The sequence below is a fragment of the Schistocerca piceifrons genome, unplaced genomic scaffold, assembly GCF_021461385.2.
Source record: "Schistocerca piceifrons isolate TAMUIC-IGC-003096 unplaced genomic scaffold, iqSchPice1.1 HiC_scaffold_1544, whole genome shotgun sequence".
Lineage (NCBI taxonomy): Eukaryota > Metazoa > Arthropoda > Insecta > Orthoptera > Acrididae > Schistocerca > Schistocerca piceifrons.
The window spans coordinates 13,331,866-13,357,272 of NW_025727396.1; positions in this window are offsets into that span (position 1 = coordinate 13,331,866).

A 25,407-nucleotide genomic window follows, 5' to 3' on the forward strand; every position below is an offset into this window, starting at 1 on the left:
TAAACCTGAAGTGAAGCATAAGAATATATTAGTGTCACAGAATGGTCAAAATATAGAGAGTAGGAAGAGTCAGACTTCTTGTACTTAAGTCGGCATTGTGCCTTTTGTATTTAATTCCGATGCAATTTCTGTGTTTCATCGTCAATATGAGGGTCAGAGGGATACAGTAAACCTGAAGTGAAGCAACGGAATCTATAACTAGTGTCACAGGAATGGTTCAAAACATAGTCAGTAAGAAGAGTCAGTCTTCTTGTACTTAAGTCGGCATTGTGCCTTTTAATTGAATTCCAATGCAATTTCTGTGTTTCGCCGTCAATAAGACGGTCAGAGGGACATAGTAAACCTGTAGTGAAGCATCAAAATGTAAAACTAGTGTCACAGGAATGGTTCAAAACATAGACAGTAAGAAGAGTCAGTCTACTTGTACTCAAGTCGGCATTGTGCCTTTTGTATTTAATTTCGATGCAATTTCTGTCTTTCATCGTCAATAAGAAAGTCCAAGGCATACAGTACACCTAAAGTGAAGCATCGGAATCTATAACTAGTGTCACAGGAGGGCTTCAAATCATAGACAGTAAGAAGAGTCAGTCTCCTTGTACTTGAGGCGGCATTGTGCCTTTTGTATTTAATTCCGATGCAATTTCTGTGTTTCATCGTCAATAAGAAGGTCAGAGGGGTACAGTAAACCTGAAGTGAAGCATCGGAATCTATAACTAGTGTCACAGGAATAGTTCTAACATAGACATTAAAATGAGTCAGTCTTCTTGTACAAAATTTGGCATTGTGACTTTTCAATTTAATTCCGATGCAATTTCTTTGTTTCATCATCGATAAGAAGGTCCAAGGGATACAGTAAACCTGAAGTGAAGCATCGGAATCTATAACTAGTGTCACAGGAATGGTTCAAAACATAGACAATAGGAAGAGTCATTTTTCTTGTACTTAAGTCTGCATTGTGCCTTTTCTATTTAATTCCGATGCAATATCTGTGTTTCATCGTCAATAAGAAGGTCAGAGGGATACAGTAAACCTGAAGTGAAGCATCAGAATCTATAACTAGTGTCACAGGAGCTGTTCAGAACATAGACAGTAAGAAGAGTCAGCCTTCTTGTACTTAAGTCGGCATTGTGCCTTTTGTATTTAATTCCGATTCAATTTCTGTGTTTCATCGCCAATAAGAAGGTCAGAGGGATACAGTAAACCTGAAGTGAAGCATCGGAATCTATAACTAGTGTCACAGGAGTTGTTCAAAACATAGACAGTAAGAAGAGTTAGTCTTCTTGTACTTAAGTCGGCATTGTGCCTTTCCTATTTAATTCCGATGCAATTTCTGTGTTTCGTCGTCAATAAGAAGGTCCAAGGGATACAGTAAACCTGAAGTGAAGCATCGGAGTCTATAACTAGTGTCACAGGAATGGCTCAAAACATAGACAGTAAGAAGGGTCAGTCTTCTTGTACTTAAGTCGGCATTGTGCCTTTCCTATTTAATTCCGATGCAATTTCTGTGTTTCTTCTTCAATAGGAAGGTCAGAGGGGTACAGTAAACCTGAAGTCAAACATCGGAATCTATAACTAGTGTCACAGGAATGGTTCAAAACATAGACAGTAATAAGAGTCAGACTTCTTGTACTTAAGTCGGCATTGTGCCTTTTGTATTTAATTCCGATGCAATTTCTGTGTTTCATCGTCAATATGAGGGTCAGAGGGATACAGTAAACCTGAAGTGAAGCAACGGAATCTATAACTAGTGTCACAGGAATGGTTCAAAACATAGTCAGTAAGAAGAGTCAGTCTTCTTGTACTTAAGTCGGCATTGTGCCTTTTAATTGAATTCCAATGCAATTTCTGTGTTTCGCCGTCAATAAGACGGTCAGAGGGACATAGTAAACCTGTAGTGAAGCATCAAAATGTAAAACTAGTGTCACAGGAATGGTTCAAAACATAGACAGTAAGAAGAGTCAGTCTACTTGTACTCAAGTCGGCATTGTGCCTTTTGTATTTAATTTCGATGCAATTTCTGTCTTTCATCGTCAATAAGAAAGTCCAAGGCATACAGTACACCTAAAGTGAAGCATCGGAATCTATAACTAGTGTCACAGGAGGGCTTCAAATCATAGACAGTAAGAAGAGTCAGTCTCCTTGTACTTGAGGCGGCATTGTGCCTTTTGTATTTAATTCCGATGCAATTTCTGTGTTTCATCGTCAATAAGAAGGTCAGAGGGGTACAGTAAACCTGAAGTGAAGCATCGGAATCTATAACTAGTGTCACAGGAATAGTTCTAACATAGACATTAAAATGAGTCAGTCTTCTTGTACAAAATTTGGCATTGTGACTTTTCAATTTAATTCCGATGCAATTTCTTTGTTTCATCATCGATAAGAAGGTCCAAGGGATACAGTAAACCTGAAGTGAAGCATCGGAATCTATAACTAGTGTCACAGGAATGGTTCAAAACATAGACAATAGGAAGAGTCATTTTTCTTGTACTTAAGTCTGCATTGTGCCTTTTCTATTTAATTCCGATGCAATATCTGTGTTTCATCGTCAATAAGAAGGTCAGAGGGATACAGTAAACCTGAAGTGAAGCATCAGAATCTATAACTAGTGTCACAGGAGCTGTTCAGAACATAGACAGTAAGAAGAGTCAGCCTTCTTGTACTTAAGTCGGCATTGTGCCTTTTGTATTTAATTCCGATTCAATTTCTGTGTTTCATCGCCAATAAGAAGGTCAGAGGGATACAGTAAACCTGAAGTGAAGCATCGGAATCTATAACTAGTGTCACAGGAGTTGTTCAAAACATAGACAGTAAGAAGAGTTAGTCTTCTTGTACTTAAGTCGGCATTGTGCCTTTCCTATTTAATTCCGATGCAATTTCTGTGTTTCGTCGTCAATAAGAAGGTCCAAGGGATACAGTAAACCTGAAGTGAAGCATCGGAGTCTATAACTAGTGTCACAGGAATGGCTCAAAACATAGACAGTAAGAAGGGTCAGTCTTCTTGTACTTAAGTCGGCATTGTGCCTTTCCTATTTAATTCCGATGCAATTTCTGTGTTTCTTCTTCAATAGGAAGGTCAGAGGGGTACAGTAAACCTGAAGTCAAACATCGGAATCTATAACTAGTGTCACAGGAATGGTTCAAAACATAGACAGTAATAAGAGTCAGTCTTCTTGCACTTAAGTCGGCATTGTGCCTTTTGTATTGAATTCCTATGCAATTTCTGTGTTTCATCGTCAATTAGAAGGTCAGAGTGATACGGTAAACGTGAAGTGAAGCATCGGAATCTATAACCAGTGTCACAGGAATGGTTCAAAGCATAGAGAGTAGGAAGAGTCAGTCTTCTTGTGCTTAAGTCGGCATTGTGCCTTTTGTATTTAATTCCGACGCAATATCTGTGTTTCATCGGCAATAAGAAGGTCAGAAAGATACAGTAAACCTGAAGTGAAGCATCGGAATCTATAACTAGTGTCACAGGAATGGTTCAACACACAGTCAGTAAGAAGAGTCAGTCTTCTTGTACTTAAGTCGGCATTGTACCTTTTGTATTTAATTCCGACGCAATTTCTGTGTTTCATCGTCAATAATAAAGTCCAAAGGATACAGTACACATGAAGCATCGGAATCTATAACTAGTGTTACAGAAATGGTTCAAATCATAGACAGTAAGATGAATCAGTCTTCTTGTACTTAAGTCAGCATTGTGACTTTTCTATTTAATTCCGATGCAATTTGTGTGTTTCATCGTCAATAAGAAGGTCCAAGGGAGCAGTGAACCTGAAGTGAGGCATTGGAATCTATAACTAGTGTCACGGGAATGGTTCAAATCATAGTCAGTAAGAGGAGTCAGTCTTCTTGTACTTATGTCGGCATTGTGCCTTTTGTATTTAATTCCGATATAATTTCTGTGTTTCATCGACAATAAGAAGGTCCAAGGGATACAGTAAACCTGAAGTGAGGCATCGGAATCTATAACTAGTGTCACAGGAATGGTTCAAAAGCATAGACAGTAGGAAGAGTCAGTGTTCTTGTACTTGAGTCGGCATCGTGAATTTTGTATTCAATTCTGACGCAATTTCTGTGTTTCATCGTCAATAAGAAGGTCAGAGGGATACAGTAAACCTGAAATGAAGCATCGGAGTCTATAACTAGTGTCACAGGAATAGTTCAAACATAGACAGTCGGAAGAGTCAGACTACTTGTACTTAAGTCGGCATTGTGCCTATTGTATTTAATTCCGATGCAATTTGTGTGTTTCATCGTCAATAAGAAGGTCCAAGGGAGACAGTGAACCTGAAGTGAGGCATCGGAATCTATAACTAGTGTCACAGGAATGGTTCAAATCATAGTCAGTAAGAGGAGTCAGTCTTCTTGTACTTATGTCGGCATTGTGCCTTTTGTATTTAATTCCGATGCAATATCTGTGTTTCATCGTCAATAAGAAGGTCGAAGGGATACAGTAAACCTGAAGTGAAGCATCGGAATCTATAACTAGTGTCACAGGAATGGTTCAAAACATAGACAGTAATAAGAGTCAGTCTTCTTGTACTTAAGTCGGCATTGTGCCTTTTTCATTTAATTCCGATGCAATTTCTGTGTTTCATCGTCAATAAGAAGGTCACAGGGATACAGTAAACCTGAAGTGAAGCATCGGAATCTATAACTAGTGTCACAGGAATGGTTCAAAGCATAGACCGTAGGAAGAGTCAGTCTTCTTTTACTTAAGTCGGCATTGTGCCTCTTCTACTTAATTCCGATGCAATTTCTGTGTTTCGTCGTCAATATGAAGGTCAGAGGGATACAGTAAACCTGAGGTGAAGCATCGGAGTCTATAACTAGGGTCACAGGAATGGTTCAAAGCATAGACAGTAATAAGAATCAGTCTTCTTGTACTTAAGTCGGCATTGTGCCTTTTGTATTTAATTCCTATATAATTTCTGTGTTTCATCGTCAATAAGAAGGTCAGAGGGATACAGTAATCCTGAAGTGAAGCATAGGAATCTATAACTAGTGTCACAGATTGGTTCAAAATATAGAGAGTAGGAAGAGTCACTCTTCTTTAACTTAAGTCGGCACCGTGCCTTTTGTATTTAATTCCGATGCAATTTCTGTGTTTCATCGTCAATAAGATGGTCAGAGGGATACAGAAAACCTGAAGTGAAGCATCGGAATCTATAACTACTGTCACAGGAATGGTTCAAAACATAGTCAGTAAGAAGAGTCAGTCTTCTTGTACTTAAGTCGGCATTGTGCCTTTTGTATTTAATTCCGATGCAATTTCTGTGTTTCATCGTCAATAAGAAGGTCACAGGGATACAGTAATCCTGAAGTGAAGCATAGGAATCTATAACTAGTGTCACAGGAATGGTTCAAAACATAGACAGTAGGATGGGTCAGTCTTCTTGTACTTAAGTCAGCATTGTGCCTTTTCTATTTAATTCCGATGCAATTTCCGTGTTTCGTCGTCAATAAGAAGGTCCAAGGGATACAGTACAACTGAAGTGAATCATCGGAATCTATAACTAGTGTCACAGGAATTGTTCAGAACATAGACAGTAAGAAGAGTCGGTCCTCTTGTACTGAAGTCGGCATTGTGCTTTTTCTATCTAATCCAGATGCAATTTCAGTGTTTCATCGTCAATAAGAAGGTCAGAGAGATACAGTTAACCCGAGGTGAAGCATCGGAATCTATATCTAGTGTCACAGGAAACGTTCAAAGCATAGACAGTAGGACGAGTCAGTCTTCCTGTACTTAAGTCAGCATTGTGCCTTTTGTATTTAATTCCGATGCAATTTCTGTGTTTCATCGTCAATAAGAAGGTCAGAGGGATACAGTAAACCTGAAGTGAAGCATAAGAATCTATAACTAGTGTCACAGAATGGTCAAAATATAGAGAGTAGGAAGAGTCAGACTTCTTGTACTTAAGTCGGCATTGTGCCTTTTGTATTTAATTCCGATGCAATTTCTGTGTTTCATCGCCAATAAGAGGGTCAGAGGGATACAGTAAACCTGAAGTGAAGCAACGGAATCTATAACTAGTGTCACAGGAATGGTTCAAAACATAGTCAGTAAGAAGAGTCAGTCTTCTTGTACTTAAGTCGGCATTGTGCCTTTTAATTGAATTCCAATGCAATTTCTGTGTTTCGCCGTCAATAAGACGGTCAGAGGGACACAGTAAACTTGTAGTGAAGCATCAAAATCTAAAACTAGTGTCACAGGAATGGTTCAAAACATAGACAGTAAGAAGAGTCAGTCTACTTGTACTTAAGTCGGCATTGTGCCTTTTGTATTTAATTTCGATGCAATTTCTGTCTTTCATCGTCAATAAGAAAGTCCAAGGCATACAGTACACCTAAAGTGAAGCATCGGAATCTATAACTAGTGTCACAGGAGGGCTTCAAATCATAGACAGTAAGAAGAGTCAGTCTCCTTGTACTTGAGGCGGCATTGTGCCTTTTGTATTTAATTCCGATGCAATTTCTGTGTTTCATCGTCAATAAGATGGTCAGAGGGATACAGTAAACCTGAAGTGAAGCATCGGAATCTATAACTAGTGTCACAGGAATAGTTCAAACATAGACATTAAAATGAGTCAGTCTTCTTGTACATAATTCGGCATTGTGCCTTTTCAATTTAATTCCGATGCAATTTCTTTGTTTCATCATCGATAAGAAGGTCCAAGGGATACAGTAAACCTGAAGTGAAGCATCGGAATCTATAACTAGTGTCACAGGAATTGTTCAAATCATAGACAGTAAGAAGAGTTAGTCTTCTTGTACTTAAGTCGGCATTGTGCCTTTTGTATTTAATTCCGATGCAATATCTGTCTTTCATCGTCAATTATTGGGTCAGAGGGATACAGTAAACCTGAAGTGAAGCATCGGAATCTCTAACTAGTGTCACAGGAATGGTTCAAAACATATACAGTAAGAAGAATCAGTCGTCTTTTACTTAAGTCGGCATTCTGCCTTTTGTATTTAATTCCGATGCAATTTCTCTGTTTCATCGTCAATAAGAAGGTCAGAGGGATATAGTAAACCTGAAGTGAAGCATCGGAGTCTATAACTAGTGTCACAGGAATGGTTCAAAACATAGACAGTAAGAAGAGTCAGTCTTCTTGTACTTAAGTCGGTATTGTGCCTTTCTTATTTAATTCCGATGCAATTTCTGTGTTTCTTCTTCAATAGGAAGGTCAGAGGGGTACAGTAAACCTGAAGTCAAACATCGGAATCTATAACTAGTGTCACAGGAATGGTTCAAAACATAGACAGTAATAAGAGTCAGTCTTCTTGTACTTAAGTCGGCATTGTGCCTTTTGTATTTAATTCCTATGCAATTTCTGTGTTTCATCGTCAATTAGAAGGTCAGAGGGATACAGTAAACCTGAGGTGAAGCATCGGAATCTATAACCAGTGTCACAGGAATGGTTCAAAGCATAGAGAGTAGGAAGAGTCAGTCTTCTTGTACTTAAGTCGGCATTGTGCCTTTTGTATTTAATTGCGATGCAATTTCTGTGTTTCATCGGCAATAAGAAGGTCCAAGGGATACAGTAAACCTGAAGTGAAGCATCGGAATCTATAACTAGTGTCACAGGAATGGTTCAAAACATAGACAGTATTTAGAGTCAGTCTTCTTGTACTTAAGTCGGCATTGTGCCTTTTGTATTTAAATCCGATGCAATTTCTGTGTTTCATCGTCAATAAGAAGGTCACAGGGATACAGTAATCCTGAAGTGAAGCATAGGAATCTATAACTAGTGTCACAGATTGGTTCAAAATATAGAGAGTAGGAAGAGTCACTCTTCTTTAACTTAAGTCGGCACCGTGCCTTTTGTATTTAATTCCGATGCAATTTCTGTGTTTCATCGTCAATAAGATGGTCAGAGGGATACAGAAAAACTGAAGTGAAGCATCGGAATCTGTAACTAGTGTCATAGGAATGGTTCAAAACATAGTCAGTAAGAAGAGTCAGTCTTCTTGTACTTAAGTCGGCATTGTGCCTTGTAATTGAATTCCGACGCAATTTCTGTGTTACATCGTCAATAAGAAGGTCAGAGGGATACAGTAAACCTGAAGTGAAGCATAGGAATCTATAACTAGTGTCACAGGAATGGTTCAAACATAGACAGTAGGATGGGTCAGTCTTCTTGTACTTAAGTCAGCATTGTGCCTTTTCTATTGAATTCCGATGCAATTTCCGTGTTTCGTCGTCAATAAGAAGGTCCAAGGGATACAGTACAACTGAAGTGAATCATCGGAATCTATAACTAGTGTCACAGGAATTGGTCAAAACATAGACAGTAAGAAGAGTCGGTCCTCTTGTACTGAAGTCGGCATTGTGCTTTTTCTATCTAATCCAGATGCAATTTCAGTGTTTCATCGTCAATAAGAAGGTCAGAGAGATACAGTAAACCCGAGGTGAAGCATCGGAATCTATATCTAGCGTCACAGGAAAGGTTCAAAGCATAGACAGTAGGACGAGTCAGTCTTCCTGTACTTAAGTCAGCATTGTGCCTTTTGTATTTAATTCCGATGCAATTTCTGTGTTTCATCGTCAATAAGAAGGTCAGAGGGATACAGTAAACCTGAAGTGAAGCATAAGAATATATAACTAGTGTCACAGAATGGTCAAAATATAGAGAGTAGGAAGAGTCAGACTTCTTGTACTTAAGTCGGCATTGTGCCTTTTGTATTTAATTCCGATGCAATTTCTGTGTTTCATCGTCAATATGAGGGTCAGAGGGATACAGTAAACCTGAAGTGAAGCAACGGAATCTATAACTAGTGTCACAGGAATGGTTCAAAACATAGTCAGTAAGAAGAGTCAGTCTTGTTGTACTTAAGTCGGCATTGTGCCTTTTAATTGAATTCCAATGCAATTTCTGTGTTTCGCCGTCAATAAGACGGTCAGAGGGACATAGTAAACCTGTAGTGAAGCATCAAAATGTAAAACTAGTGTCACAGGAATGGTTCAAAACATAGACAGTAAGAAGAGTCAGTCTACTTGTACTCAAGTCGGCATTGTGCCTTTTGTATTTAATTTCGATGCAATTTCTGTCTTTCATCGTCAATAAGAAAGTCCAAGGCATACAGTACACCTAAAGTGAAGCATCGGAATCTATAACTAGTGTCACAGAAGGGCTTCAAATCATAGACAGTAAGAAGAGTCAGTCTCCTTGTACTTGAGGCGGCATTGTGCCTTTTGTATTTAATTCCGATGCAATTTCTGTGTTTCATCGTCTATAAGAAGGTCAGAGGGATACAGTAAACCTGAAGTGAAGCATCGGAATCTATAACTAGTGTCACAGGAATAGTTCTAACATAGACATTAAAATGAGTCAGTCTTCTTGTACAAAATTTGGCATTGTGCCTTTTCAATTTAATTCCGATGCAATTTCTTTGTTTCATCATCGATAAGAAGGTCCAAGGGATACAGTAAACCTGAAGTGAAGCATCGGAATCTACAACTAGTGTCACAGGAATGGTTCAAAACATAGACAATAGGAAGAGTCATTTTTCTTGTACTTAAGTCTGCATTGTGCCTTTTCTATTTAATTCCGATGCAATATCTGTGTTTCATCGTCAATAAGAAGGTCAGAGGGATACAGTAAACCTGAAGTGAAGCATCAGAATCTATAACTAGTGTCACAGGAGCTGTTCAGAACATAGACAGTAAGAAGAGTCAGCCTTCTTGTACCTAAGTCGGCATTGTGCCTTTTGTATTTAATTCCGATTCAATTTCTGTGTTTCATCGCCAATAAGAAGGTCAGAGGGATACAGTAAACCTGAAGTGAAGCATCGGAATCTATAACTAGTGTCACAGGAGTTGTTCAAAACATAGACAGTAAGAAGAGTTAGTCTTCTTTTACTTAAGTCGGCATTGTGCCTTTTCTATTTAATTCCGATGCAATTTCTGTGTTTCGTCGTCAATAAGAAGGTCCAAGGGATACAGTAAACCTGAAGTGAAGCATCGGAGTCTATAACTAGTGTCACAGGAATGGCTCAAAACATAGACAGTAAGAAGGGTCAGTCTTCTTGTACTTAAGTCGGCATTGTGCCTTTCCTATTTAATTCCGATGCAATTTCTGTGTTTCTTCTTCAATAGGAAGGTCAGAGGGGTACAGTAAACCTGAAGTCAAACATCGGAATCTATAACTAGTGTCACAGGAATGGTTCAAAACATAGACAGTAATAAGAGTCAGTCTTCTTGTACTTATGTCGGCATTGTGCCTTTTGTATTGAATTCCTATGCAATTTCTGTGTTTCATCGTCAATTAGAAGGTCAGAGTGATACAGTAAACGTGAAGTGAAGCATCGGAATCTATAACCAGTGTCACAGGAATGGTTCAAAGCATAGAGAGTAGGAAGAGTCAGTCTTCTTGTGCTTAAGTCGGCATTGTGCCTTTTGTATTTAATTCCGATGCAATATCTGTGTTTCATCGGCAATAAGAAGGTCAGAAAGATACAGTAAACCTGAAGTGAAGCATCGGAATCTATAACTAGTGTCACAGGAATGGTTCAAAACATAGTCAGTAAGAAGAGTCAGTCTTCTTGTACTTAAGTTGGCATTGTGCCTTTTTATTGAATTCCGATGAAATTTCTGTGTTTCAGCGTCAATAGGAAAATCTGAGGGATACAGTAAACCTGAAGTGAAGCACCGGAATCTATAACTAGTGTCACAGGAATGGTTCAACACACAGTCAGTAAGAAGAGTCAGTCTTCTTGTACTTAAGTCGGCATTGTACCTTTTGTATTTAATTCCGACGCAATTTCTGTGTTTCATCGTCAATAATAAAGTCCAAGGGATACAGTACACATGAAGTGAAGCATCGGAATCTATAACTAGTGTTACAGAAATGGTTCAAATCATAGACAGTAAGATGAATCAGTCTTCTTGTACTTAAGTCAGCATTGTGATTTTTCTATTTAATTCCGATGCAATTTGTGTGTTTCATCGTCAATAAGAAGGTCCAAGGGAGCAGTGAACCTGAAGTGAGGCATTGGAATCTATAACTAGTGTCACGGGAATGGTTCAAATCATAGTCAGTAAGAGGAGTCAGTCTTCTTGTACTTATGTCGGCATTGTGCCTTTTGTATTTAATTCCGATGCAATTTCTGTGTTTCATCGACAATATGAAGGTCCAAGGGATACAGTAAACCTGAAGTGAGGCATCGGAATCTATAACTAGTGTCACAGGAATGGTTCAAAAGCATAGACAGTAGGAAGAGTCAGTGTTCTTGTACTTGAGTCGGCATCGTGAATTTTGTATTCAATTCTGATGCAATTTCTGTGTTTCATCGTCAATAAGAAGGTCAGAGGGATACAGTAAACCTGAAATGAAGCATCGGAGTCTATAACTAGTGTCACAGGAATGGTTCAAACATAGACAGTCGGAAGAGTCAGACTACTTGTACTTAAGTCGGCATTGTGCCTATTGTATTTAATTCCGATGCAATTTGTGTGTTTCATCGTCAATAAGAAGGTCCAAGGGAGACAGTGAACCTGAAGTGAGGCATCGGAATCTATAACTAGTGTCACAGGAATGGTTCAAATCATAGTCAGTAAGAGGAGTCAGTCTTCTTGTACTTATGTCGGCATTGTGCCTTTTGTATTTAATTCCGATGCAATTTCTGTGTTTCATCGTCAATAAGAAGGTCGAAGGGATACAGTAAACCTGAAGTGAAGCATCGGAATCTATAACTAGTGTCACAGGAATGGTTCAAAACATAGACAGTAATAAGAGTCAGTCTTCTTGTACTTAAGTCGGCATTGTGCCTTTTTCATTTAATTCCGATGCAATTTCTGTGTTTCAACGTCAATAAGAAGGTCACAGGGATACAGTAAACCTGAAGTGAAGCATCGGAATCTATAACTAGTGTCACAGGAATGGTTCAAAAGCATAGACAGTAGGAAGAGTCAGTGTTCTTGTACTTGAGTCGGCATCGTGAATTTTGTATTCAATTCTGATGCAATTTCTGTGTTTCATCGTCAATAAGAAGGTCAGAGGGATACAGTAAACCTGAGGTGAAGCATCGGAATCTATAACTAGGGTCACATTAATGGTTCAAAGCATAGACAGTAATAAGAGTCAGTCTTCTTGTACTTAAGTCGGCATTGTGCCTTTTGTATTTAATTCCTATATAATTTCTGTGTTTCATCGTCAATAAGAAGGTCAGAGGGATACAGTAAACCTGAAGTGAAGCATCGGAATCTATAACTAGTGTCACAGGAATTGTTCAAAACATTGACAGTAAGAAGAGTTAGTCTTCTTGTACTTAAGTCGGCATTGTGCCTTTTGTATTTGATTCCGATGCAATTTCTGTGTTTCGTCGTCAATAAGAAGGTCAAGGGATACAGTAAACCAGAAGTAAAACATCGGACTCTATAACTAGTGTCACAGGAATGGTTCAAAACATAGACAGTAAGATGAGTCAGTCTTTTGTACATAAGTCGGCATTGTGCATTTTGTATTAAATTCCAAAGCAATTTCTGTGTTTCATCGTCAATTAGAAGGTCCAAGGGATACAGTAAACCTGAAGTGAAGCATCGGAATGTATAACTAGTGTCACAGGAATGGTTCAAAACATAGACAGTAATAAAAGTCAATCTTCTTGTACTTAAGTCGGCATTGTGTCCTTTGTATTTAATTTCGATGCAATATCTGTGGTTCATAATCAATAAGAAGGTGAGAGGGTTACAGTAAACTTGAAGTGAAGCATAGTAACCTATAACTAGTGTCACAGAATGGTTCAAAACATAGAGAGTAGGAGGAGTCAATCTTATTGTACTTAAGTCGGCATTGCGCCTTTTGTATTTAATTCCGATGCAATTTCTGTGTTTCATCGTCAATAAGATGGTCAGAGGGATATAGTAAACCTGAAGTGAAGCATCGGAATCTATAACTAGAGTCACAGGAATGGTTGAAAACATAGTCAGTAAGAAGAGTCAGTCTTCTTGTACTTAATTCGGCATTGTGCCTTTTAATTGAATTCCGATGCAATTTCTTTGTTTCATCGTAAATAAGAAGGTCAGAGGGATACCGTAAACCTGAAGTGAAGCATCGGAATCTATAACTAGTGTCACAGGAATGGTTCAAATCATAGACAGTAAGATGAGTCAGTCTTCTTGTACTTAAGTCAGCATTGTGCCTTTTGTATTTAATTCCGATGCAATTTCTGTGCTTCATCGTCAATAAGATGGTCAGAGGGATATTGTAAACCTGAAGTGAAGCATCGGAATCTATAACTAGAGTCACAGGAATGGTTGAAAACATAGTCAGTAAGAAGAGTCAGTCTTCTTGTACTTAAGTCGGTATTGTGCCTTTTAATTGAATTCCGATGCAATTTCTTTGTTTCATCGTAAATAAGAAGGTCAGAGGGATACCGTAAACCTGAAGTGAAGCATCGGAATCTATAACTAGTGTCACAGGAATGGTTCAAATCATAGACAGTAAGATGAGTCAGTCTTCTTGTACTTAAGTCAGCATTGTGCCTTTTCTATTTTATTTCGATGCAATTTCTGTGTTTCATCGTGAACAAGAAGGTGAAAGGGATGCAGTAAAAATGAAGTTAAGCATCGGAATCTATAACTAGTGTCACAGGAATAGTTCAAAACATAGACAGTAAGAAGAGTCGGTCCTCTTGTACTGAAGTCGGCATTGTGCTTTTTGTATCTAATTCAGATGCCGTTTCTGTGTTTCATCGTCAAGAAGAAGGTCAGAGGGATACAGTAAACCTGAAGTGAAGCATCGGAATCCATAACTAGTGTCACAAGAATGGTTCAAAACATAGACAGTAGCAAGAGTCAGTCTTCTTGTACTTAAGTCGGCATTGTGAATTTTCTATTTAATTCCGATGCAATTTCTGTGTTTCATCGTGAATACGAAGGTCAGAGGGATACAGTAAACCTGAAGTGAAGCATCGGAATCCATAACTAGTGTCACAGGAATGGTTCATAACATAGACAATAGGAAGGGTCAATCATCTTTTACTCAAGTCGGCATTGTGCCTTTTCTTTTTAATTCCGATGCAATTTCTGTGTTTCGTAGTCAATAAGAAGGTCCAAGGGATACAGTAAACCTGAAGTGAAGCATCGGAATCTATAACTAGTGTCACAGGAATGGTTCAAAACATAGACAGGAAGAAGAGTCGGTCCTCTTGTACTGAAGTCGGCATTGTGCTTTTTGTATCTAATTCAGATGCCATTTCTGTGTTTCATCGTCAATAAGAAGGTCAGAGAGATACAGTAAACCTGAGGTAAAGCATCGGAATCTATAACTAGTGTCACAGGAATGGTTCAAATCATAGACCGTAGGAAGAGTGAGCCTTCTTGTACTTAAGTCGGCATTGTGCCTTTTCTATTTAATTCCGATGCAATTTCTGTGTTTCATCGTCAATAAGAAGGTCAGAGGGATACAGTAAACCTGAAGTTAAGCATCGGAATCTGTAAGTAGTGTCACAGGAATGTTTCAAAACATAGACAGTAGGAAGAGTCAGTCTTCTTCTACTTAAGTCGGCATTGTGCCTTTTCTATTTAATTCCGATGCAATTTCTGTGTTTCATCGTCAATAAGAAGGTCAGTGGGATACAGTAAACCGGAAGTGAAGCATCGGAATGTATAACTAGTGTCACAGGAATGGTTCAAATCATAGACAATAGGAAGGGTCAGTCTTCTTGTACTCAAGTCGGCATTGTGCCATTTCTATTTAATTCCGATGCAATTTCTGTGTTTCGTCGTCAATAAGAAGGTCCAAGGGATACAGTAAAACTGAAGTGAAGCATCGGAATCTATAACTAGTGACACAGGAATTGTTCAAAACATAGACAGTAAGAAATGTCGGTCCTCTTGTACTGAAGTCGGCATTGTGCGTTTTATATCTAATCCAGATGCAATTTCATGTTTCATCGTCAATAAGAAGGTCAGAGAGATACAGTAAACCCGAGGTGAAGCATCGGAATCTATAACTAGTGTCACAGGAATGGTTCAAAACATAGACAGTAGGACGAGTCAGTCTTCTTGTACTTAAGTCAGCATTGTGCGTTTTGTATTTAATTCCGATGCAATTTCTGTGTTTCATCGTCAATAAGAAGGTCAGAGGGATACAGTAAACCTGAAGTGAAGCATAGGAATCTATAACTAGTGTCACAGAATGGTTCAAAATATAGAGAGTAGGAAGAGTCAGTCTTCTTCTACTTAAGTCGGCATTGTGCCTTTTGTATTTAATTCGGATGCAATTTCTGTGTTTCATCGTCAATAAGAGGGTCAGAGGGATACAGTAAACCTGAAGTGAAGCATCGGAATCTATAACTAGTGTCACAGGAATGGTTCAAAACATAGCCAGAAAGAAGAGTCAGTCTACTTGTACTTAAGTCGGCATTGTGCCTTTTAATTGAAATCCGAAGCAATTTCTGTGTGTTTGATCGTCAATAAGAAGGTCCAAGGGATACAGTAAACCTGAAGTGAGGCATCGGAATCTATAACTAGTGTCACGGGATGGTTCAAAACATAGTCAGTAACAGGAGTCAGTCTTCTTGTACTTAAGTCGGCATTGTGCCTTTTGTATTTAATTCCGATGCAATTTCTGTGTTTCATCGTCAATAAGAAGGTCCAAGGGATACAGTAAACCTGATGTGAAGCATCGGAATCTATAACTGGTGTCACAGGAATGGTCAAAACATAGACAGTAATTAGAGTCAGTCTTCTTGTACTTAAGTCATCATTGTGCCTTTTGTATTTAATTCCGATGCAATTTCTGTGTTTCATCGTCAATAAGAAGGTCGCAGGGATACAGTAAACCTGAAGTGAAGCATAGGAATCTATAACTAGTGTCACAGAATGGTTCAAAATATAGAGAGTAGGAAGAGTCACTCTTCTTGTACTTAAGTCGGCATTGTGCCTTTTGTATTTAATTCCGATGCAATTTCTGTGTTTCATCGTCAATAAGATGGTCAGAGGGATACAGTAAACCTGAAGTGAAGCATCGGAATCCACAACTAGTGTGACAGGAATGGTTCAAAACATAGTCAGTAAGAAGAGTCAGTCTTCTTGTACTTAAGTCGGCATTGTGCATTGTAATTGAATTCCGATGCAATTTCTGTGTTTCATAGTCAATAAGAAGGTCAGAGGGATACCGTAAACCTGAAGTGAAGCATCGGAATCTATCACTAGTGTCACAGGAATGGTTCAAAACATAGTCAGTAAGAAGAGTTAGTCTTCTTCTACTTAAGTCGGCATTGTGCCTTTTGTATTTAATTCCGATGTAATTTCTGTGTTTCGCCGTCAATAAGAAGGTCAGAGGGACACAGTAAACCTGAAGTGAAGCATCGGAATCTATAACTAGTGTCACAGGGATGGTTCAAATCATAGACAGTAAGAGGAGTCAGTCTACTTGTACTTAAGTCGGCATTGTGTCTTTTGTATTTAATTCTAATGCAATTTCTGTGTTTCATCGTCAATAAGAAAGTCCAAGGGAAACAGTACACCTGAAGTGAAGCATCGGAATCTATAACTAGTGTCACAGGAATGGTTCACATCATAGACTGTAAGATAACTCAGTCTTCTTGTACTTAAGTAAGCATTGTGCCTTTTCTATTTAATTCCGATGCAATTTCTGTGTTTCATCGTCAATATGAGGGTCAGAGGGATACAGTAAACCTGAAGTGAAGCATCGGAATCTATAACTAGTGTCACAAAAATGGTTCAAAACATAGACAGTAAGAAAAGTCGGTCCGCTTGTACTGAAGTCGGCATTGTGCTTTTTGTATCTAATTCAGATTCAATTTCAGTGTTTCATCGTCAATACGAAGGTCAGAGAGATACAGTAAACCCGAGGTGAAGCGTCGGAATCTATAACTAGTGTCACAGGAGTGGTTCAAAACATAGACATTAGGACGACTCAGTCTTCTTGTACTTAAGTCAGCATTGTGCCTTTTGTATTTAATTCCGATGCAATTTCTGTGTTTCATCGTCAATAAGAAGGTCAAAGGGATAGAGTAAACCTGAAGTGAAGCATAGGAATCTATAAGTAGTGTCACAGAATGGTTCAAAATATAGAGAGTAGGAAGAGTCAGTCTTCTTGTACTTAAGTCGGTATTGTGCGTTTTGTATTTAATTCCGATGCAATTTCTGTGTTTCATCGTCAATATGAGGGTCAGAGGGATACAGTAAACCTGAAGTGAAGCATCGGAATCTATAACTAGTGTCACAGGAATGGTTCAAAACATAGTCAGTAAGAAGAGTCAGTCTTCTTGTACTTAAGTCGACATTGTGCCTTTTAATTGAATTCCGATGCAGTTTGTGTGTTTCGCCGTCAATAAGAAGGTAAGAGGGACACAGTAAACCTGTAGTGAATCATCAAAATCTAAAACTAGTGTCACAGGAATGGTTCAAAACTTAGACAGTAAGAAGAGTCAGTCTACTTGTACTTAAGTCGGCATTGTGCCTTTTGTATTTAATTCTGATGCAATTTCTGTCTTTCATCGTCAATAAGAAAGTCCAAGGTATACAGTACACCTAAAGTCAAGCATCGAAATCTATAACTAGTGTCACAGGAATGCTTCAAATCATAGACAGTAAGAAGAGTCAGTCTCCTTGTACTTGAGTCGGCATTGTGCCTTTTGTATGTAATTCCGATGCGATATCTGTGTTTCATCGTCAATAAGAAGGTCAGAGGGATACAGTAAACCTGAAGTGAAGCATCGGAAGCTATAACTAGTGTCACAGGATCGGTTCAAAGCATAGACAGTATGAAGAGTCAGTCTACTTGTACTTAAGTCGGCATTATGCCTTTTGTATTTAATTCCGATGCAATTTCTGTGTTTAATCGTCGATAAGAAGGTCCAAGGGATACAGCAAACCTGAAGTGTAGCATCGTCATCTATAACTAGTGTCACAGGAATAGTTCAAACATAGACATTAAGATGAGTCAGTCTTCTTGTACATAATTCGGCATTGTGCCTTTTCAATGTAATTCCGATGCAATTTCTGTGTTTCATCGTCGATAAGAAGGTCCAAGGGATACAGTAAACCTGAAGTGAAGCATTGGAATCTATAACTAGTGTCACAGGAATGGTTCAAAGCATAGACAGTGGGAAGAGTCAGTCTTCTTGTACTTAAGTCGGGATTGTGCCTTTTGTATTAATTCCGATGCAATATCTGTGTTTCATCGTCAATAAGATGGTCAGAGGGATACAGTAAACCGGAAGTGAAGCATCGGAAACTGTAACTTGTGTCACAGGAATGGTTCAAAGCATAGACACTAGGAAGAGTCAGACTACTTGTACTTAAGTCGGCAATGTGCCTTTCGTATTTAATTACGATGCAATTTCTGTGTTTCATCGTCAATAAGAAGGTCAAATGGATACAGTAAACCTGAAGTCAGGCATCGGAATCTATAACTAGTGTCACTGGAATGGTTCAAAACATAGTCAGTAAGAAGAGTCAGTCTTCTTGTACTTAAGTCGGCATGGTGCCTTTTCTATTTAATTAAGATGCAATTTCAGTGTTTCATCGTCAATACGAAGGTCCAAAGGATGCAGTACACCTGAAGTGAAGCATCGGAATCTATAACTAGTGTCACAGGAATAGTTCAAAGCGTAGACAGGTAAGAAGAGTCAATCTTCTTGTACTTAAGTCGGCATTGTGCCTTTCGTATTTAATTCCGATGCAATTTCGGTGATTCATCGTCAATAACAAGGTCCAAGGGATACAGTAAACCTGAAGTGAAGCATCGGAAGCTATAACTACTGTCACAGGAATAGTTCAAACATAGACATTAAGATGAGTCAGTCTTCTTGTACATAATTCGGCATTGTGCCTTTTCTATTTAATTCCGATGCAATTTCTGTGTTTCATCGTCCATAAGAAGGTCCAAGGGATACAGTAAACCTGAAGTGAAGCATCGGAAGCTATAACTGGTGTCACAGGATCGGTCCAAAACATAGACAGTATGAAGGGTCAATCTTCTTGAACTTAAGTCGGCATTGTGTCATTTCTATTTAATTCCGATGCAATTTCTGTGTTTCGTCGCCAATAAGAAGGTCCAAGGGATACAGTAAACCTGAAGAGAAGCATCGGAATCTATAACTAGTGTCACAGGTATAGATCAAACATAGACATTAAGATGAGTCAGTCTTCTTGTACATAATTCGGCATTGTGCCTTTTCCATTTAATTCCAATGTAATTTCTGTGGTTCATCGTCAATAAGAAGGTGCAAGGGATACAGTAAACCTGAAATGAAGCATCGGAATCTATAAGTAGTGTCACAGGAATGGATCAAAACATAGACATTAAGAGGCGTCAGTCTTCTTGTACTGAAGTCGGCATTGTGCCTTTTCTATTTAATTCCGATGCAATTTCTGTGTTTCATCTTCAATAGGAAGGTCAGAGGGATACAGGAATCCTGAAGTGAAGCATCGGACTCTATAACTTGTGTCACAGTAATGGTTCAAAACATAGACAGTAAGAAGAGTCAGTCTTCTTGTACTCAAGTAGGCATTGCGTCTTTTCTATTTAATTCCGATGCAATTTCTGTGTTTCTTCGTCAATAGGAAGGTCAGAGGGATACAATAAACCTGAAGTTAAGCATCGGAATCTATAACTAGTGTCACAGGAATGGTTCAAAACATAGACAGTAGGAAGAGTCAGTCTTCTTGTACTAGAGTCGGCATTGTGCCTTTTGTATTTAATTCCGATGCAATTTCTGTGTTTCATCGTCAATAAGAAGGTCAGAGGGATACAGTAAACCTGAAGTGAATCATCGGAATCTATAACTAGTGTCACAGGAATGGTTCAAAACATTGACAGTTGGAAGAGTCAGTCTTCTTGTACTCAAGTCGGCATTGTAAAATTTTATTGAATTCCGATGCAGTTTCTGTGTTTAATCGTCAATAAGAACGTCAGAGGGATACAGTAAACCTGAAGTGAAGCATTGGAATCTATAACTAGTGTCACAGGAATGGTTCAAATCATAGTCAGTAAGAAGAGTCAGTCGTCTTGTACTTAAGTTGGAATTGTGCCTTTTGTATTTAATTCCGATCCAATTTCTGTGTTTCGTCGTCAATAAGAAGGTCAGAGGGACACAGTAAACCTGAAGTGAAGCATCAAAATCTATAACTAGTGTCACAGGTATCGTTCAAAACATAGACAGTAAGAAGGGTCAGTCTACTTCTACTTAAGTCGGCATTGTGCCTTTTGTATTTAATTCCGATACAATTTCTGTGTTTCATCCTCAATAAGAAAGTCCAAGGGATGCAGTACACCTGAAATGAAGCATCGGAATCTATAACTGGTGTCACAGGAATGGTTCAAATCATAGACAGTAATATGATTCAGTCTTCTTGTCCTTAAGTCAGCATTGTGCATTTTCTATTTAATTCCGATGCAATTTCTGTGTTTCATCCTCAATAAGAAGGTCGAAGGGATACAGTAAACCTGAATTGAGGCATCGGAATCTATAACTAGTGTCACAGGAATGGTTCAAAACGTAGAGAGTAAGAAGAGTCAGTCTTCTTGTACTTGAGTCGGCATTGTGCCTTTTGAATTTAATTCCGATGCAATTTCTGTGTTTCATCTTCAATAAAAAAGTCCAAGGGATACAGTACACCTGAAGTGAAGCATCGGAATCTTTAACTAGTGTCACAGGAGTGGTTCAAATCATAGACTGTAAGATAAGTCAGTCTTCTTGTACTTATGTCGGCAGTGTGCCTTTCGTATTTAATTCCGTTGCAATTTCCGTGTTTCATCGTCAACAAGAAGGTCAGAGGGATACAGTAACCCTTTAGTGAAGAATCGGAATCTATAACTAGTGTCACAGAAATGGTTCAAAACATAAAAAGTATTAAGAGTCAGTCTTCTTGTACTTAAGTCGGCATTTTGCCTTTTCTATTTAATTCCGATGTAATTTCTGTGTTTCATCGTCAATAAGAAGTTCAGAGGGATACAGTAAAATAGAAGTGAGGCATCGGAATCTATAACTAGTGTCACAGGAATGGTTCAAAACATAAACAGTATGAAGAGTGAGTCTTCTTGTACTTAAGTCGGCATTGTGCCCTTTCTAGTTAATTCCGATGCAATTTCCGTGTTTCATCGTCAATAACAAGGTCCAAGGGATACAGTAAACCTGAAGGGAAACATCGGAATCTATAACTAGGTTCACAGGAATGGTTCAAAACTTAGACAGTAAGAAGAGTCAGTCTTCTTGTACTTATGTCGGCAGTGTGCCTTTCGTATTTAATTCCGTTGCAATTTCTGTGTTTCATCGTCAATAAGAAGGTCAGAGGGATACAATAAACCTGAAGTGAAGCATCGGAATCTCTTACTTGTGTCACAGGAATGGTTCAAAACATAGTCAGTAAGAAGAGTCAGTATTCTTGTACTTAAGTCGGCATTGTGCCTTTTCTATTTCATTCCGATGCAATAATTGTGTTTCATCGTCAATAAGAAGGTCCAAGGGATACAGTAAACCTGAAATGAAGCATCTGAATCTGTAACTAGCGTCACAGGAATGGTTCAAATCATAGACAGTAAGAAGAGTCTGTCTTCTTGTACTGAAGCCGGCATTGTGCCTTTTCTATTTAATTCCGATGCAATTTCTGTGTTTTATCATCAATAAGAAGGTCAGAGGGATACAGTAAACCTGAAGTGAAGCATCGGAATCTATAACTAGCGTCACAGGAATGGTTTAAAGCATAGACAGTAAGAAGAGTCAGTCTCCTTGTACTTAAGTCGGCATTGTGCCTTTTCTGTTTAATTCCGATGCAATATCTGTGTTTCATCGTCAATAAGAAGGTCAGAGGGATACAGTAAACCTGAAGTCAAGCTTCGGAATCTTTAACTAGTGTCACAGGATTGGTTCAAAACATAGTCAGAAAGAAGAGGCAGTCTTCTTGTACTTAAGTCGGCATTGTGCCTTTTGTATTTAATTCCGATGCAATATCTGTGATTCATCGTCAATAAGAAGGTCAGAGGGATACAGTAAACCTGAAGGGAAGCTTCGGAATCTATAACTAGTGTCACAGGAATGGTTCAAAACATAGTCAGTAAGAAGAGTCAGTCTTCTTGTACTTAAGTCGGCATTTGTGCATTTTGTATTTAATTCCGATGCAATTTCTGTGTTTCATCGTCAATAAGAAAGTCAGAGGGATACAGTAAACCTGAAGTGAAGCATCGGAATCTATAACTAGTGTCACCGGAATGGTTCAAAACATAGTCAGTAAGAAGAGTGAGTCTTCTTGTACTTAAGTCGGCATTGTCCCTTTTGTATTTAATTCCGATGCAATATCTGTGTTTCATCGTCAATAAGAAGGTCCAAGGGATACAGTAAACGTGAAGTGAAGCATCGGAATCTGTAACAAGCGTCACAGGAATGGTACAAATCATAGACAGTAAGAAGAATCGGTCTTCTTGTACTTAAGTCGGCATTGTGCTTTTTCTATTTAATTCCGATGCAATTTCTGTTTTTCATCGTCAATATAAAGGTCCAAGGGTAACAGTAAACCTGAAGTGAAGCATCGGAATCTATAACTAGAGTCACAGGAGTGGTTCAAAACATAGACACTAATTAGAGTCAGTCTTCTTGTACTTAAGTCGGCATTGTGCCTTTTGTATTGAATTCCGATGCAATTACTGTGTTTCATCGTCAATAAGAAGGTCACAGGGATACAGTAATCCTGAAGTGAAGCGTAGGAATCTATAACTAGTGTCACAGAATGGTTCAAAATATAGAGAGTAGGAAGAGTCACTCTTCTTGTACTTAAGTCTGCATTGTGCCTTTTGTATTTAATTCCGATGCAATTTCTGTGTTTCATCTTCAATAAGATGGTCAGAGGGATACAGTAAACCTGAAGTGAAGCATCGGAATCTATAACTAGTGTCACAGGAATGGTTCAAAACATAGACAGTAAAAAGAGTCAGTCTACTTGTACTTAATTCGGCATTGTGCCTTTTGTATTTAATTCCGACGCAATTTCTGTGTTTCATCTTCAATAAGAAAGTCCAAGGGATACAGTACACCTGAAGTGAAGCATCGGATTCTATAACTAGTGTCACAGGAATGATTCAAGTCATAGACTGTAAGATAAGTCAGTCTTCTTGCACTTAAGTCAGCATTGTGCCTTTTCTATTTAATTCCGATGCAATTTCTGTGTTTCATCGTCAATAAGAAGGTCAGAGGGATACAGTAAACCTGAAGTTAAGCATCGGAATCTATAACTAGTGTCACAGGAATGTTTCAAAACATAGACAGTGGGAAGAGTCAGTCTTCTTCTACTTAAGTCGGCACTGTGCCTTTTCTATTTATTTCCGATGCAATTTCTGTGTTTCATCGTCAATAAGAAGGTCAGTGGGATACAGTAAACCTGAAGTGAAGCATGGGAATCTATAACTAGTGTCACAGGAATTGTTCAAATCATAGACAGTAAGAAAAGTCGGTCCTCCTGTACTGAAGTCGGCATTGTGCTTTTTGTATCTAATCCAGATCCAATTTCAGTGTTTCATCGTCAATAAGATGGTCAGAGAGATACAGTAAACCCGAGGTGAAGCATCGGAATCTATAACTAGTGTCACAGGAATGGTTCAAATCATAGATAATAGGAAGGGTCAGTCTGCTTGTACTCAAGTCGGCATTGTGCCTTTTCTTTTTAATTCCGATGCAATTTCTGTGTTTCGTCATCAATAAGAAGGTCCAAGGGATACAGTAAAACTGAAGTGAAGCATCGGAATCTATTACTAGTGTCACGGGAATGGTTCAAAGCTTAGTCAGTAACAGGAGTCAGTCTTCTTGTAGTTAAGTCGGCATTGTGCCTTTTGTATTTAATTCCGATGCAATTTCTGTGTTTCAACGTCAATAAGAAGGTCACAGGGATACAGTAATCCTGAAGTGAAGCATAGGAATCTGTAACTAGTGTCACAGAATGGTTCAAAATATAGAGAGTGGGAAGAGTCACTCTACTTGTACTTAAGTCGGCATTGTGCCTTGTAATTGAATTCCGATGCAATTTCTGTGTTTCATCGTCAATAAGATGTTCAGAGGGATACAGTAAACCTGAAGTGAAGCATCGGAATCTATAACTAGTGTCACAGGAATGGTTCAAAACATAGTCAGTAAGAAGAGTTAGTCTTCTTGTACATAAATCGGCATTGTGCCTTTTGTAATTAATTCCGATGTAATTTCTGTGTTTCGCCGTCAATACGAAGGTCAGAGGGACACAGTAAACCTGAAGTGAAGCATCGGAATCTATAACTAGTGTCACAGGAATGGTTCAAAGCATAGACAGTAAGAAGAGTCTGTCTACTTGTACTTAAGTCGACATTGTGCCTTTTGTATTTAATTCCGATGCAATTTCTGTGTTTCATCGTCAATAAGAAAGTCCAAGGGATACAGTACACCTGAAGTGAAGCATCGGAATCTATGACTAGTGTCAAAGAATGTTTCAAATCATAGACTGTAAGATAACTCAGTCTTCTTGTACTTAAGTCAGCATTGTGCCTTTTCTATTTAATTCCGATGCAATTTCTGTGTTTCATCGTCAATAAGAAGGTCAGAGGGATTCAGTAAACCTGAAGTTAAGCATCGGAATCTATAACTAGTGTCACAGGAATGTTTCAAAACATAGACAGTAGGAAGAGTCAGTCTTCTTGTACTTAAGTCGGCAGTGTGCCTTATCTATTTAATTCCGATGCAATTTCTGTGTTTCGTCGTCAATAAGAAGATCCAAGGGATACAGTAAAACTGAAGTGAAGCATCGGAATCTATAACTAGTGTCACAGGAATGGTTCAAAACATAGACAGTAAGAAAAGTCGGTCCTCTTGTACTGAAGTCGGCATTGTGCTTTTTGTATCTAATTCAGATGCAATTTCAGTGTTTCATCGTCAAAAAGAAGGTCAGAGAGATACAGTAAACCCGAGGTGAAGCATCGGGATCTATAACTAGTGTCACAGGAGTGGTTCAAAACATAGACAGTAAGACGAGTCAGTCTTCTTGTACTTAAGTCAGCATTGTGCCTTTTGTATTTAATTCCGATGCAATTTCTATGTTTCATCGTCAATAAGAAGGTCAGAGGGATACAGTAAACCTGACGTGAAGCATAGGAATCTATAAGTAGTGTCACAGAATGGTTCAAAACGTAGAGAGTAGGAAGAGTCAGTCTTCTTGTACTTAAGTCGGCATTGTGCCTTTTGTATTTAATTCCGATGCAATTTCTGTGTTTCATCGTCAATAAGAGGGTCAGAGGGATACAGTAAACCTGAAGTGAAGCATCGGAGTCTATAACTAGTCTCACAGGAATGGTTCAAAACATAGTCAGTAATAAGAGTCAGTCTTCTTGTACTTAAGTCTTCATTGTGCCATTTAATTGAATTCCGATGCAATTTCTGTGTTTCGCCGTCAATAAGAATGTAAGAGGGACACAG